This window comes from Psammomys obesus, unplaced genomic scaffold (genome assembly GCF_907164565.1).
Source record: "Psammomys obesus unplaced genomic scaffold, mPsaObe1.curated_primary_1811, whole genome shotgun sequence".
Lineage (NCBI taxonomy): Eukaryota > Metazoa > Chordata > Mammalia > Rodentia > Muridae > Psammomys > Psammomys obesus.
In genome coordinates, this window is record NW_026591598.1 from 6,167,558 (window position 1) to 6,182,234 (window position 14,677).

General features: G+C 51.6%; 1 protein-coding gene across 3 annotated transcripts in view; it reads left to right on the forward strand.

The window, feature by feature from the left end:
- Positions 1-7,645: 7,645 nt before the first annotated feature.
- Positions 7,646-14,677, forward strand: part of Dlgap3 (DLG associated protein 3) — a 64,799-nt gene continuing 57,767 nt past the window's right edge. Inside the window, exon 1 of one of the 3 annotated variants that reach the window (XM_055611394.1) lies at positions 7,646-7,663. The gene's annotated coding sequence lies outside the window, so the exon portion shown is untranslated. Of the gene's footprint in view, positions 7,664-8,432; positions 8,596-12,440; positions 12,498-14,677 lie in introns of those variants that run through there. The other 2 variants (XM_055611392.1, XM_055611393.1) reach the window with 2 other exon arrangements.

Genomic DNA, 14,677 nt, shown 5'->3' on the forward strand with positions numbered 1-14,677 from the left:
AGGGACGAGGCATCGTGCCTGGTCTGCGGCAGTGTGCTAACAATTGTTTTTCTCTCTTAAAACTTTCTGCTGCTGTGCGGTTTTTCTAATTCCATGCTATCTTATAGTTTAGTCCCGTTTTTTTCCCACTGGCAGACATTTTGTTGTTGTTGTTGTTTCCAGCTGGGGGTGTCCGATGGCCCATCTCTGTTGTCAATTTGACCGCCACTGTAACCAACTAAAGATGCTGGCCAGCCCTGTGAGGAATTTTCTTAATCCAATTATCGGATGCTGTAAAGACCCATGCTAAATCTGGGCCACATCTCCGGTGGCCGTCCAGATAAAAGGGCACGGAAGAAGGAAGCTTTGAGTTTTGTTGCTTGCCCTTCTTCTCGCTGGCAAATCAATTTATCCTGCTTTGCAGCCTCCCTGCATCAGTATCAGAACCAACTTCTTTGGGCTTCCAGCATATGCTGGGGACCAGCAGCTCTCCGGGAGTCCTCCATGCCTTCAGTGCCAGGTTAAGTATGCTGAGGCATGAAGCTTCATGGACTGAACAGCTGCCATATTCTCAGCCTCTCCTGTGTGAGGACAGCCATTGTTGGACTTCCCACATTTTGCCTCAGAAGCCAATGTGATAAAGTCCCTTTTAACAAATGTACATATTACTAATACAGGGTACATTCTTTTCTTTTCTTTCTTTCTTTCTTTTTTTTTTTTCCCGAAATAGGGCTTCTCTGTGTAGCTTGGACTGTCCTGGAACTCACTCTGTAGACCAAGCTCTTTTTTTCTTTTTTCTTTTTGAGACAGGGTTTCTCTGTGTAACCCCTCCTGGCTGTCCTGGAAGTCACTATGCAGACCAGGAGCTCACAGAGATCCGCCTGCCCCTTGCCTCCCAAGTTCTGGAATTAAAGATGTGTGCCACCACTCAGGACTTCCTCCTCCCGGATGACAACAACCTGAGACCGTTCCCCCACAGAGAACTCCTACCAGATTAGCTGACCTGCCTCCTGGTTGGTGCTATATGTAAAAAAACATGCCGAATCTCCGTCCCTAGCTTCACAGGCCACAGCTCACCCGACCCTAGCTTTTCTGTGCTCGTGTCTGTTGCTTCTTCATTTCCCATCCGCTCAGGTAGGTCAGTCTCTAACCCGTGAACTCTAGAGAAGACAAGGTCCCAGGTATCTCAGGCCGTCCTTGAATTCACTGTGAACCTCACGGAGGACCTTGATCTCCCAATCCTCCTCCTTCCATCTTCTAAGTGCTGACACGACACGACAGATGTGAGCCACCGTGCCCGGTTTACGTGGTCCCGGGCATTGAACACAAGGCTTCCTGTACCCTATGCAAACACGCTCCCGGCTAGCTGTCCCTGGCCTGACTTACCGTTTCTACTGGTTGCTTTAGAGCTTTCCAGAATCTGTGTAGATATACAGGAGTAGGTCTTTCAGGAGGCTGGGAGCACACACCTGTGGAAGTTGTGAGAGTTCCTGATGCTCCCTCTGAGGCCGGCAAGCAAGGAAAGCTGGCAACGTAAATCAGAGCTATTGAAGCGAATGTCAGCATGAAGCCGAAGGCCTGAGAACTGGAGCACCAATAGAAGATGGAGGGCTCAGGTCAAGAAAAAAGAAAAAGATGGCATTTCTTCCATCTTTTTGCTTCTACTGGACTCTCAGTGATTTGGATCATGCCTGTCAACATGGGTAAGAGAAGATCTTTACCCAGACTGCTAATCTCTTTTTGGAAATACACTTATAGACCTACTCAGCAATAATGCTTAGGTGTTCTGTTGCTGTTTATCAGTTAGCTGCGTATCTTACAACTTGGTCAAGTTGACACATGAAATTAACCCTCGCTTAGAGTTCTCATGCATGATGCCATATTTCCATATAAATGTTCAGTGACATTTGATTGAGAAGGTCCCCCTTTTTTTCTGGAACTTTATTAGTGGGGATACTTTTCAGTCTTCATGTCCATCCCAGGCTGGTCTTTAATTCCCTATGTAGCTCAGGCTGGCCTTGAACTCTTGATGATCCTCCTACCCCATCTTCCAGAGTATGAAATTAAAGTGGGGATTCTGCTAAAGAAAATGTGTGTGTATTTGTGTGTGTGTGTGTGTGTGTGTGTGTGTGTGTGTGTATGTGTGTGTACGTGTGTATGTTTACGTGTAGGTACATATGCACACACGAGTGTTCATGTGTGTTTGGAAACCAGAGGTTGACCTAGGGTGTCTTCCAATTGTGATTCACCTTATTTTTTGAGACCGGGCATCTCACTGAGCCTGGCATCATTAATTCAGTAGCACTTGTTGGCCAGTGAGCCCCAGTAATCTCCTGCCTTCACCCCCAACACTAGCATCAAGATGCACGCCACCCTGCCCGGCGTGGTGTGTGGGTGCTGGGATCAGCACTCAGATCTTCATGCTGGCAAGGCAAGCATGTAGTGGCTGACACCGAGCCCCTGCTCCTCAACGTGAGTAACAAAAATTGACATTTGCTGTGGGCAGGCACCTGGGGCACCAGCACTCTGGAACTAATTTATGCTAGTGTCTGCGCTGAGTTTTTAAGAGTGAGCTGGACAGGCTGTGCTTTGACTCTCAGGAAGTGATTATTTCTCTCACACTCATTGCCAAGTTTAAGACAAACATTTTTCTTGAAGTTTTCCTCAGGTGATGGTCAAATGAGTTTCTTCAGTTTCTGTACATTCAGACCGTGGCCCTCTGGACTCTTACATGCATACCGAAGAGTGCTGGGCACTTTGGGTTTTGCTATTTTGTCTTTTGTTTGTTTGTTTGTTTCTTTCTTTCAGAGCTGAGGCCCGAACCCAGTATTTTGCCCTCGATAAGCAAGTGCTCTACCATTGAGCTAACCCCCACCTGAGCTCCCATCTAGCTTTTATCTTCGTTCTCTCATGCTTCAAGAGGTCATGAAAACTGATCAAATTTCATCTTTCAGCAAATATTCCCGTATTGATTATTAATTGCTTTGCTGCTGTGTTATAACGCCCCGACCCAAAGCTCCGTGAATGAAGTTATAAGCCTTTGCTATTGCTTATGAGTTCTCAACCTGGCTCCGTGGTTCTTCCTACTCATGAGGCCTTACTGATCCACCACAGTGCCCTGTGGCCTACTACGTATCTCCACTGCTCCAAGCAGAACACTCTCCCACATTTGGAGGTCAGTTGGCTCTAGGCTGATCTGGCATGGTCTCACCTGGGATGGCTAATGTGGTGCTTTGAGAAATAAACCCAGTAGGTGCATGTGTTTGAACACTTGGTTCCCTGTTGGTGGTGCTTTCGGGGGAAATTTAGGGGGTAGAGTTTCACTAGAGAAGGCCGGGAGGCTTTGTAGCCTTGCCCCACTTGCGGGTCGATTTCTGCTTCACTTTGACAGCCGAAGATGTAATCTCTCGGCTTCTTGCTCCAGCCACCTGTTGCCATGGCTCTTCCATAGCCTCCCCTTCTCGAACTGTGACCCAGAGTAACCTCTTTTGTCTACAAGTTGCTTTAGGTCACAGTGTTTCATCATAGCAACAGAAAAGTAACGATACAGTTGGGATGGCTGGCTCAGCTCTCTGCCATCTTGTCACTCATTCTCCAGTCTGTTATCTCAGGCTTGCAGAAGCTGGAGACCAAGGGCAAGAGTGGACTTCCATATTACAGACTGTCAAAGCTAGTTAAACGTCATAGATCCACCCAGACTGAAGTGGAGAGAAAGCAGTCTGTCTCTCAGTCAGAGAGTTGCAAAGTCACATGGCAGAAACCTCCATTCAGACAGTAGAAGAGTTCATCACTCTTTTTTAAATCAACTGAAATTATTTCACTGAGGGAGACAAATGGAGGAAGGGAGGCTTGTTGGTGGAGTTCGCAGTTCTTGGCTCAACGAATACCCAGAGTCTAGATTTTCCTATTTCTCTGTTCTTCATAGGCTACTTTCCATTTAAAAGATTCTGGAGGACAAAGGTCCAACAATCCGCAGCCCTCAACGTGTGAAAAAAAATTCCCGCTGTTTCTCAGACACCTCTGGAAGATGGCCTTATCCCTCGCATCTCACTGAGTGCTCCCTGAGTCGGATCTTTTTCTCCAAGGATTCACTTTTCAAGTGTTTCTTTCTCTTCCAGTCAATTGCAATGCCCACAATATTCCAGAATGTGCAATGCTCAATTACGTGGGAAGGCCTGAAGCCAGAGTCGCCAAAGAAGACCTCGACTCGTGGGCCAGCTACTGTGTGCCAGGAACTGGCTGCTCCACGGAAGGCAACTTCTTGAGTACCCTCCCTGTAATCCAGTTTCACCAGCCCCAAATGATATCTCCCTTTTTATGCAACAGATCTACCTAGACTTGTGTGATAAAGTTGGCTTCATGCTCTATTCTTTTTTGGTTCTGCCTTCATTTATATTTGGGACTTAGTCTTCTTGCTAGCATGTTGATATATTTAAGAATATTAAAAAAAAATCTTAACTTTACATTTTACATTTCATATATACTCTCCTGTATTCCTAGGATGGCTTCAAACTGACTAAAAAGTCAAGGATGACTTGAACTTCTGATCTTCTTGCCTCTCCTTCCCAGGTTTGGGGATTGCAGGTGGGTACTACCATGCCTAGTTTTAAAAATCCTTTTTTTTTTTTTTTTTAAGATTTATTTATTTATTATGTATACAATGTCTTGTCTGCATGTGTGCCTGCAGGCCAGGAGAGGGCATCAGATCTTATTATAGATGGTTATGAGCAATGATGTGGTTGCTGGGAATTGAACTCAGGACCTCTAGAAGAGCAGACAGTGTTCTTAACCTCTGATCCATCTCTTTAGCCCCCTATGCCTAGTTTTATATAGTGCCTTTAGGGATCAAATTCAGGATCTCATGCATGCTAAGCAAACACTCTACCACCGCAGACACATAGCCAGCCTTTACCTATTACTTTAAATATTTGTTTTTATTTAATGTATATGAGTGGTTGCCTGCATATACATAATGCACCACATGCACGCCTAGAGACTCCAGAGTCTGGAAAAGGGCATCAGATCCCTTGGAATGGGAGTTACAGGTGGTCGAGAGCCACGCTGCCATGTGGGTACTGGAAACTGATTCCTGGTACTCTGCAAGAACAGCAAATGCTCTTAATAACAATCTCTCCAGCCCGTAAGATTTATTTATTTTATTTGTGTATTTTGGCTTTTCCATATAGGGTTTCTCTGTGTTAGCTCTGGCTGTCCTAGAACTCACTCTGTGGCCTCAAACAGAGATCTATCTTCTTCTGTGTCCCAAGTGCCGGGATTAAAGGCATGCACCACCTCTGCTCAGCTTTTTTTTTTTTTTTTTCCTTTAGGTGCTTTGAGACAGTATGTATGGCAGAATGACTTTGAAATAACGAACCTCTTTCCTTAGTTTGGAAGGCTTAGATAACAGACTTGTGCCAACACCTCTTGCTTGATTGACGGCTGGATGAATGTCTTTATATATGTTTCTGACCTCTATGGTCCTACGAACGTGCTTTCTTTATGTCCCCTTGCCCTCCTTTCTTCACCTAGACAAAGCTAGCTATTGCCTATAGACTTTAAGATTTTATTATCTTACGTGTGGATGTTCTGCCTGTATGTACTACCGTGTACTACCTGTGTGCAGGACCCTCAAGAGGCAGAAGAGGGCATCAGATCCTCTGGTACTCTATTTTGAGAAGGCTGCGGGCCTCCCTGTGGGTGCTGGGGGTTGAAATCGGGTCCTCTGGAGGAGCTGCCAATGCTTTTTAACTGCCGAGCTATCTCTTCAGCCTCCGTCTCTAGACTATAAAAACACATTTGTGTCTACCTCTGTTAGGCACAGAATTCCTAAACTAGGAGTCCTACTTTACATGTGCAGAGCCCCTCATTAAAAAATTATTTAAAATTTCGAGATGGGATGGGAAGATAGTTCAGTTGGTAAAATGCTTGCTTTGCAAACACGAGGTCCTGAGCCTGATACCCAGAACCCATATTTAAACAAACAGAATGAAAAGGTCTAATAGCAAAATTAACCAAGGCAGTGAGTGCTTGTAATCCCAGGGCTGAGGTGGCAGAAATAAGTGGAATCCCTGGGGTTCACCGGCCAGCCAGCCAAACCTACTTGTTGAGCTCCATACCGGTGAGCGACACCCTTCCCTCAGAAAGAGTGGATAGTGTCTGAAGAAGGCCAGAGACTGTCCTCCGGGACACCCATACACGTGTCCTCACACACACAATCTAAAGACAGTGACGGCAGAGTGAGAATGAGGTCCTTTTGTATGCGGAGCTCTGAATGGCTGCACAGGTCAAATTCCCAGGAAGACACCGTCCTTATTAATCACTGGGTAGGTGTTCTCTATCTGAGGTAAACCTGTCTGATTAATTAGCAAGTTCCAGTGCAGTGGCAAGGTGCCAGGTGCAGTTAGCGTAAATAATTGTTGAATGAAGGAATGAAAACTCCATCATGTTCTTTTCATTGTTCTTTGAAAAATTTAAACTTTTAATGATTTATTTATTGTGCATGGGGGCGGGGGATAGCGCACCCAGGTTCCGAGATGCTGTGTGGAGGTCAGAGGAACTCGGGAGAGCTATTCTATCCTTCTACTGTGTGGGTTTTGGGGACCCAACTCAGCCATCAGGCTTGGCAGCAGGCACCTATTAACTGCTGAGCCATCTCACCAGCCCCCAGGTTCTCAATTTTAAAACACAGCTCTCTGGCAACGGAAAAGAAGAAAAGCTACATACTAAATGTCCCTGTTCATTGTAAGATGCCTTCCGGTTTACAAAATACATCTGAGAACTGACAGAGCATGGAGTTACCTCTTAGCATCCTACATGATGGCTGCTCTTATGCTCCACGGAAAATGAGACATTTCTTTCAGACCTACAAAGTGTTCCTGGACCAACTTTTTATCTTACTTTCTCTGACATCTGCTCTTGGCTGAATGAACGCCGGGCTGGGGATTGTCTGCAGCCCCGGTACATGATTGAAGGGACAATGAAGTGGTCTCGTAGGCGGCGATACAGTTGGCCAGTCTGTTCACCTCCCACTAGACGACTCGGTTTCCCGCGGGAGAAGGGCTCTCCAGGCCCCTTTATGTCATCTGTGTAACGTGGCGCCTTAAAACATCTCCCTGGGGAATGGGTGTGGGCTTGGCCCGCTAGGGCCGGTGACTTCTACTTACCTTGCCTTGGTTTGCCTGATTACTCAGTGAGGAGAGCCAGTGACCCCCAAAAGGATACCGGAGAGAAAGGAGTCATTTGTTGGGGACCTTGACTCAGAACATCCCCCAAGGTCTGTCCCTAGGGTGGTGGACTGTCCCTCAAGGCTCCCAAGCCCACACCTCACCACCTTAAGTTTTCAGTACCAGCCAGGGTGGAGGATGTCTCTCGCCCTCTACCCCAACTTAGAGCGCCTGAGGCCGCGTGCCCTCCCACTCAGGGGGAAAGTCAGAATCCAGAGCCGGCCCCTCCCCCACCTCCTCCGCCCCTCCTCCTGCGGCTTCCCCACGCGGCCCCCTCCCCCCCCATTACAGCATCGCTCAGGGCGCCAAGACGGATTCCAGCCAGGGACTGCTGCAGTCAGCTCTCCGCGCTTCCGCAGCCGGTGTCCCGGCTCTGCAGCTTCGCGCTGTGCTCCGGACAGTCCCCTTTCCCTCCTCCACCCCACCCCGCCATGGCACAGCCCCTGGCTCCGGGCCCAGAGGTGGGCGGGGGCAGTAGGCACGGGTGGGGGCCCCGGCTAAGACGGCAGGTCTAGCGGGGTTCTCCCGGCACACTGGGGATTGCCTCCGCTGGCGGACTGGGGGTGAGGGACGCCTGTCAGTGACTCGGAGGCTGGGCACAGCGCCCCGCCCTGGCAGGGGTGGGGCAGGAAGGACTGGGGCGGGGAGCGGGGGAGCGGGGGAGCGGGGGGGTGGGTGGGTGGGCTGGGGGGACTCCTAGAGCCCTGGCCGAGAGCTGAAGTCGGGGAGCAGACCCGGGAAACTAAGGACAGTAGCTTAAGGGACCTGCCCGGGAGGGGGAGGCCGCGTGTGACATTCAGGGTGTGACAGCCTCGGCGGCGAGGCTGCGCGTCTCCCCGGCTGCCCGCGCTCTGGGCTTGGGTCCCCGCGCCCGGGTCTGCTTTGCGCGGTCGTGACACCGAATGTGCTGGTTCCTGGGTCCTCGGTGCACGCCGACCCGGGGGACCTCGTTCGCACCCGGGAGCTGGGCCTCCCCGGCGCTGTCGCTCAGCGACGCGTGCGCTCCTTCGGGACCGCGGCGGCCGCCCGCCGGCTGCGACCTCGGTCCTCGCGGGGCCGCTGCGGGGGCGGGGAGCGCGGGCCCCCTCCCTGTCGCGGGCTCCTGGCTCGGCCGCCCTGCGCGGGGGCGGGGGCGGGGGCGGAGCGCGCGGGCGGGATCCCCCCGCCTCCCCGTCCTGGTCCCCGGGAAATCCAGCCTCCGTGGCTTGGCAGCCTCCGGCTCCCGCGCCCGCGGCCGCTCGGCGCTAGCTCGGGGCTCCGCAGCCGGCGCGGCCCCTCCGCCGGGGGCTCCGCAGTGCCGGGTCCGGGAGCCCGCATTCGCGCCCGCAGCCGCAGCGCCCCCGGCACGGGCCGCCGGCACCATGTAACCCCGGCTGGAGCCCGACCGGGCCAGGTAAGCAGCCGGGAGGGGTGGGGATCCGGACGCGCTCGCCGCGCCCTCTGCAGCGCCCCCCAGGCTCGGTTGGGCTGCAGCCCCGGCGCCGCCCACGCCCGGGGCTCGGGCGGCCTGGGCTCGGGCCCAGAGCTGGGGGCGGGGGGCGGGGGGGAAGGGCTGGGCCTCGGCAGCCTCCCCCGGTCTCACCCTGGGCCTGGAGGCCGGCGTGGCTGACCCCAGGGACCGGTTGGGGACCACGCGCTCCGCAGACGCGCTGCCCCGGCCGGGGCTGCGGGAGGCCGGCCAGCGCTCGCCCAGCCCTTGCCCGGCTGGAATAGAAGCTTGGCTCTGGGAGGGAGTAGCCTGCTGGCTGTGAGTGTGTGTGTGTGCCGTGGTCTTGGGGAGACCCGGAGAGAAGTTTCCTCTGCAGGTGTGTGAGCGTGCGTGTGTCTGTGACGGGGGTGTCGCCGTGTGGGTCTGTGGGTGAGTGAGTGTCATGCAGTGAGCGTTCAGGGTGTTACCGTCCATGAATCCGTCGACATGTGTGGATGAGTGTGTGCTGTCACTGGGTGGCTGTGTATGTAGGTGTCTGAGCGTGTATGAATGGACGTGCGGGTGCCTGTGCGTGTGCGACAGTCTCTGTGAATGGGCCTGGGTATGTGTACTGACTGACTGTGTGGATCCAAGCAGGGTTCACCCACACCTGGGCTTTGCCCCGCCCCCATTCCTGGTGGGACACAGCACGGGAAGATCATACTTTTCCGAGGTCATCTAGATGGCCCCCTCCCTCCAGCATCTTCTTAGCCTGGACCTAGACGAGAGTGCCCGGCGCTCTGCACCTCCACCTACCCTCTGGGGCACCCTCTGAGGTGCCACTGGGTGTCTTTCCCGAATGCTGGGTCCGTGCTGGTGGTGAGCCTAAAGCTGTATCCCTGTGTGTGTGCTTGCTTATTTTGGAGGGGAGGGAGGTGGGAACTGTGTCATCTCAGTGATGTCTGGCCAAAGGCCCTTTAGAGCCGGACGCTAAGAGGCCAGGAGGAAGATCTACCTACCTCGTAGTCATTGGAGCAGGTGGCTTTCTCCCAGAGTTCCAAGTCCCACATCTCCAAGTTCTGGGTCATTGGTTTAGCTCACAGTTCCAGGTTGGTCTGTAGTTAGTTCCTTGAAGCAGTAATAGAACACTGCACCTGGACCAGTCTAGGACTTTTGAAAATGCTCCTCTCTCCTCGCTTCTTGTTTCTCCAACTACCTTGGAAGCAGATAGGGCCGCTGTCAGTTTAAGCCATTGACAGTTTAAGTCAATATGAGATTGACATTATTCAACTGTTTTTTTTTTTTTTTTAAACCTGCAAAAGCAGCCATTCCACATGGTTCAATCTAATATGGTACCAATTTGCAGAAGAGGATGTTGAGGCTTGGGAAGTGAATTGTGTTTCTCATGCTCACACATTGCCAGAGAGTAGTAGAGAAACGTTTTCGCCCAGCTCTTTCATTGACCCAAGGAACCCAGCTAGGCCACAGTTAGAGAGTAAGTGATACTTTCTAGCATGTTTTCTCAGACGCTGGGTCATTGCCCTCCACTTCCGTCCACTATTCCCTGAGTGTGTGTGTGGGGGTCTACTTCTGTACCCAGCTGTCAGTGCCTAAAAGAGAGAGATGAGGGAGAAGAGAGGAGGGAGGGGAGGGAGAGCTTCGTGAGTTGGCAGCGAATCAGGGTCTAAAAAGAGAGCTGGGAGGGCTAGGGTGGCAGGTGTTTCTAAAAGGAAAGTGAACATAGGATGAACAGCCTCACACGCAGCCCCCGCACCCCCCCATTGCCCCACTGATCTGGCAGGCAGTGCCCACTGCGTTTTGTGCCAGGGGGCTCACAGCCAAATTAAAAAAAAAAAAAAGAGCTTGCAGGAAGCTATAGAATGATAGCCAGAGGAAGAACCCTTACCGTTGACTTGGTCCAACCTCTTAATTACAAACTGGGGAATCCGAAAGAGAGGAGACCTAGTCAAGGTCACACAATGAACCTGTGGATTCCTAGGCTAGTGTCCCCGCAGGTAATTCCCTAGCCTTCACATTTCATCCCCTAACTCCCCACCCCCCTCCGAGCTGAGTGTGGGTGTGGGTAGAGGAAATGAAGAGTCAGTGTGTCTAAGGTTGTCAACCCGTCAACCGAGGCTCTTCTCTGAACGGAGAAGGCTACAGGTATTCCTGGGGATCGGGGTTCCTGGCAGACCACCGCAGAGGAAGCCGTGGACCTGGCTTAGTTCCAGCTGGCTAGGGGCTGGTGCCGCTGTAGGCCCAACTTCGGACTTCCTTCAGTGCCTGCTTTCAGCAGCTGCCTGGCATGTAGCATCAACTCCAGCTGAATCTGGTGCTCTTCTTCGCCCCACAGTTTCTGATGCATTTTGCCTCTAGCTGGGTTGACTTTTTTTTTTTTTTACCTTATTGGTCTTCTGCTGGGTAGAGAAACTTCTGAGTCTTGTCTGATTGAGAAGGGTGGATGGCTACCTGAACCCTTTCTGACCCAGTCTTCCAGGAGTTTAGAGCAAATGGTAACCATAATTGCCCTCATTTTTACTGGAGAGGAGACTGCAGTTCTGTTTGGTTTGGGTTTTTGGGTGGTTGAAATGAAGGTGTGTGTGTGTGTGTGTGTGTGTGTGTGTGTGTGTGTTATAATCAGGAAGCTTTTATTGAGACAAGCTTTGGGAGACTTTCCCAGTGTCTTCCCAGCCCCATGGTCAAGGAGCCTTCCCAGATTCTGATTTCACTCCCACTTGGGGGAGTCAAAGCTTTGCTTCTCAGTGGGGGGGTTGGAGAACAGCTGTGTTCCCTCCACTGCGCAAGCATCACGTCTCAATTCCCTCTTTATCCACACCCCCTTCAGTCTGAAGGCTGCTGGCTCAGCGGGCCTCCTGCCGTCTGGGGAGTCTGGGTTTGAGCTGGGGTGAGGCGGTGGCACCATCGTTATGGTAACGAGCTGCCAGCTCATCGTTGCTAATGACTTGTCGGCCCCTGGGCTTGGTGCAACACCCATTAGCCCTTCTTCCCATGTTACAGACAGAAAAAGTGAGGCTTAGAAAGGACGGGTGTGGGAAGAGAAGAGTCTGAGAAGGTTGGGCGGCCTTTCGCCTGGCTCCCTAGCAGGAGAGCCGTGGGGAAAGAGGTGTGGTTGCCTGGGATCTGAGTTACAGTGGCCGCACAGGTTCGATTTCTTGGATTGTTCGTGTGTGAATAGACCCATGCTTGCATAAACTTGCACATGCTAGCTTACATGTTCATGTGCATATATGCAACAGCCCACAGGCAAGCATGTTCCAAGCATCAGAACACACACACTTGTGTATGAATACTGCCTCTCCCATCTGCACATAAGGCACCCAAGAAATCTGGGTTTCTGGGGGTGTCCAGGTATGTGGGTGGGGATCTGATCTTTTTCTGATGCAGCTTCAAAGTATCTTGTTAACAAAGGGACAGAATGGTTCCAGGGTTCTTCCTTCCAGTCCAGAGCTCAGTATGGGAGTGGGCTGGGGGCAGTTCAGGGAACCCAAGCCTTCAGCTCCGGATGTCTTCTTCCTCTGTGCCCTTTGAGCTCAGGTAGCCCCTGCCCCCCACTCCCTGTTCTTTCTCATCCTCTCCTCTTCCTGTGTGTAAATATTAAAGAGCTGAGCCTGCAGGGCTGATGTAGACATGGGGAGAGAATGAAATTAAAAAGGGTTCCCTCGCCCCCGTCCCGACACCCCCACCCCGCAGTCCCCCGCTTCTGCTTCTTCTCCTCTCTCTTCCCCTCACTCAGTGATTCCACATGCTTCTCCTCCCCCCAGTCCAGATGGGAGCTGGCTCCTTCGGAAAGGGGGCTCAGGACAGTGGGGAACTACCTCTCTCTTCCTCCTCCCAGCACATCTGCCTACAGGGCTGAGAGCCCCCATGTGAGTATTTATTTTATTTGGGGGTGGTGGTTAAGAAGGAGAGTGTCTTTTAGAAACAGCTGTGAGTGGTGTTGAGAAGCTCAAGACTGAAAGGAGGTGGGTGGGGTCCTATCTCTAGGCTTCTTCAGGGAAGCGCCGTGTCTGGATTTCTTTTCTCTTTTGAGACCTTCAGGGAAGGGAGGGACGTCAGGTGTGCCAGTGGATGATAGCAAGGGTAGGAGTTTTATGGTGAGAGGGGTTTTGTCGGGTAAAGCTTCTCTCTTGCTTTCTGGGTTTCTGGAAATCCACCCCCATCCCAAAGTGGTTGTGGGAACTGTCCTCAGTGCTGAATGAGAGTCGGCAGAGACGGGCTCCTTTGGAGCTGTCCCGGGTGCTGAAAAGGGTTAGGTCCGTGGACGAAAGGTGCCTCGGCAGGGCTGTGGAGGGTTCACTAGAAGAATTCTCCCAGGTGACCCACTTTCCAAGGGCAGAGTCCCTGGATAGAAATATAAATTCTGAGGTCATTCTTATGAATTTAGGCCTCACAGTTGTTAGTGTCATTTGGTAAAAGGACTTTGTTTTTCCTATTTGAGTTCACTTTTCTCTTTCCAAAACCATTGTACTGTTTCTGTGGGGCTAGGAAGGAGCAATACGATTGGAGCTGTGAGCTTAATTCTTCTGAGATCATCTTAGTAAAACACATTCTGGACCCTGCATGAGCCTTTCTCCTTTTGGGCCCCAGAAATACAGACTCAAGACATTCAGAGTTTGAGTCTGACAGGATGGCTCTCAGTGGACGGAGCTCACGATAGAGCTCAAGATAATTGATTGGCCACTTGGTGCCAGCCTGCTAACCGTAACTTTACATTTGCGAAGAGGAACCCTAAAATAGTCTGTGAGTCTGCTTGTGCCCTTCCCATCCCCAGCCTTAGCTCAAAGCATCTTTTGGGAGAGACTTATGTTGGGGAGGAACATTTCTCAGCAAAGGATTCAAGGAGTGGGTGGGGTTGTTCAGTGCCATGGAGAAGAGAAGGAGGAGGCTACTGGAGATGGGGCAGCAGGGAAAAAGGAAGATCTGGGGGAGTAAAAAAAAATTATTCAAATGGAAGGATGAGGTATGGGTTTCGATACTCGGCTCCTCTGGATAGCTTTTCCCCTACTGGCTTGCGGTCAGGGTCATGGGCAGTGTCTGGGTTCTTCTGCTTTGCTTTTGCAACCACGAAGGGAATAGAGCAAGGAGTTATTTCCCCAGGTCCTTTCCCTTGTCATCCTGGGGGGGGGTGAGAGCCAAATGTCAGGACATGCAGATGAGAGTGTGGGGGAGCAACAGGCAGGAGGGTTGATGGCAGCTCACCTCCCATCCCCAAGAGCACAATCAAATATTCAAATGGGATCCTTCTGAGGGGGAGGGGCAGGGAATGGTTTCCAGAATGACTCTGGGCAGCCTCTGGGTGTGGCAAGAAGTTGAAGTCAAGGGAGAGATTTCCAGAGGTCTCACGCTGAACCAGTCTCTTCTTCCCTGGATAGGTTAACAAGGGGCCCTTCCACCCATCATGTTTTTGATGTAACTCGTCAAGATGATTCCTCCTTCTTGAGCTGCTTGAGAGGAGCTGAGTTTTCGTATGCCTGTGGGTGCTGGGGAGGTGGTGGGTGTGGGTGTGGGTGCCTGTTTGGGGAGGGGAGGTGTTTGTGCTCCACTCAGCTCCCTTGGTTACATAACAGCTTTGATAAGGCTCTGGAGCTGCTGTTACTGCCTGAAGCAGTCACCCCTCCACCCCCTCATGGAAGGCTTGGTGTCCACCCCCTTCTCCCTGGCCCCTTAGAGAGTCCTGCTATTCATGATCCAGTGTTCTAGCAGTTGCCTCTCTGCCAGGAGGTGTCCGCAGCTTGCCTTCCTGTCCCTGAGTGGCTCCTGTTTAGAAATACTTGCTTTTAAGACTTTGAGCCTGGGTCATCCCCTTTCCATTTGTGGGCTTCCCGGCCTACCCTCTCCCTTGTCAGGGCTCTCAGGCTGCCCTGGGAAACTGGATATCATGGATCTACTCTGTAGGGAAGAAGAAGGGTGTCTCAGGAGGCTTCAGGACACAAATTAGTGCATTTACTGTTCTTTCCCTGCCTCAATATGTTTCGGAGTTTGGGAGTGGAGAAATATGCCCAGAAGTGCTAAGAGGAAACATCTTTTTCCTTCTCCTACAGTTAAG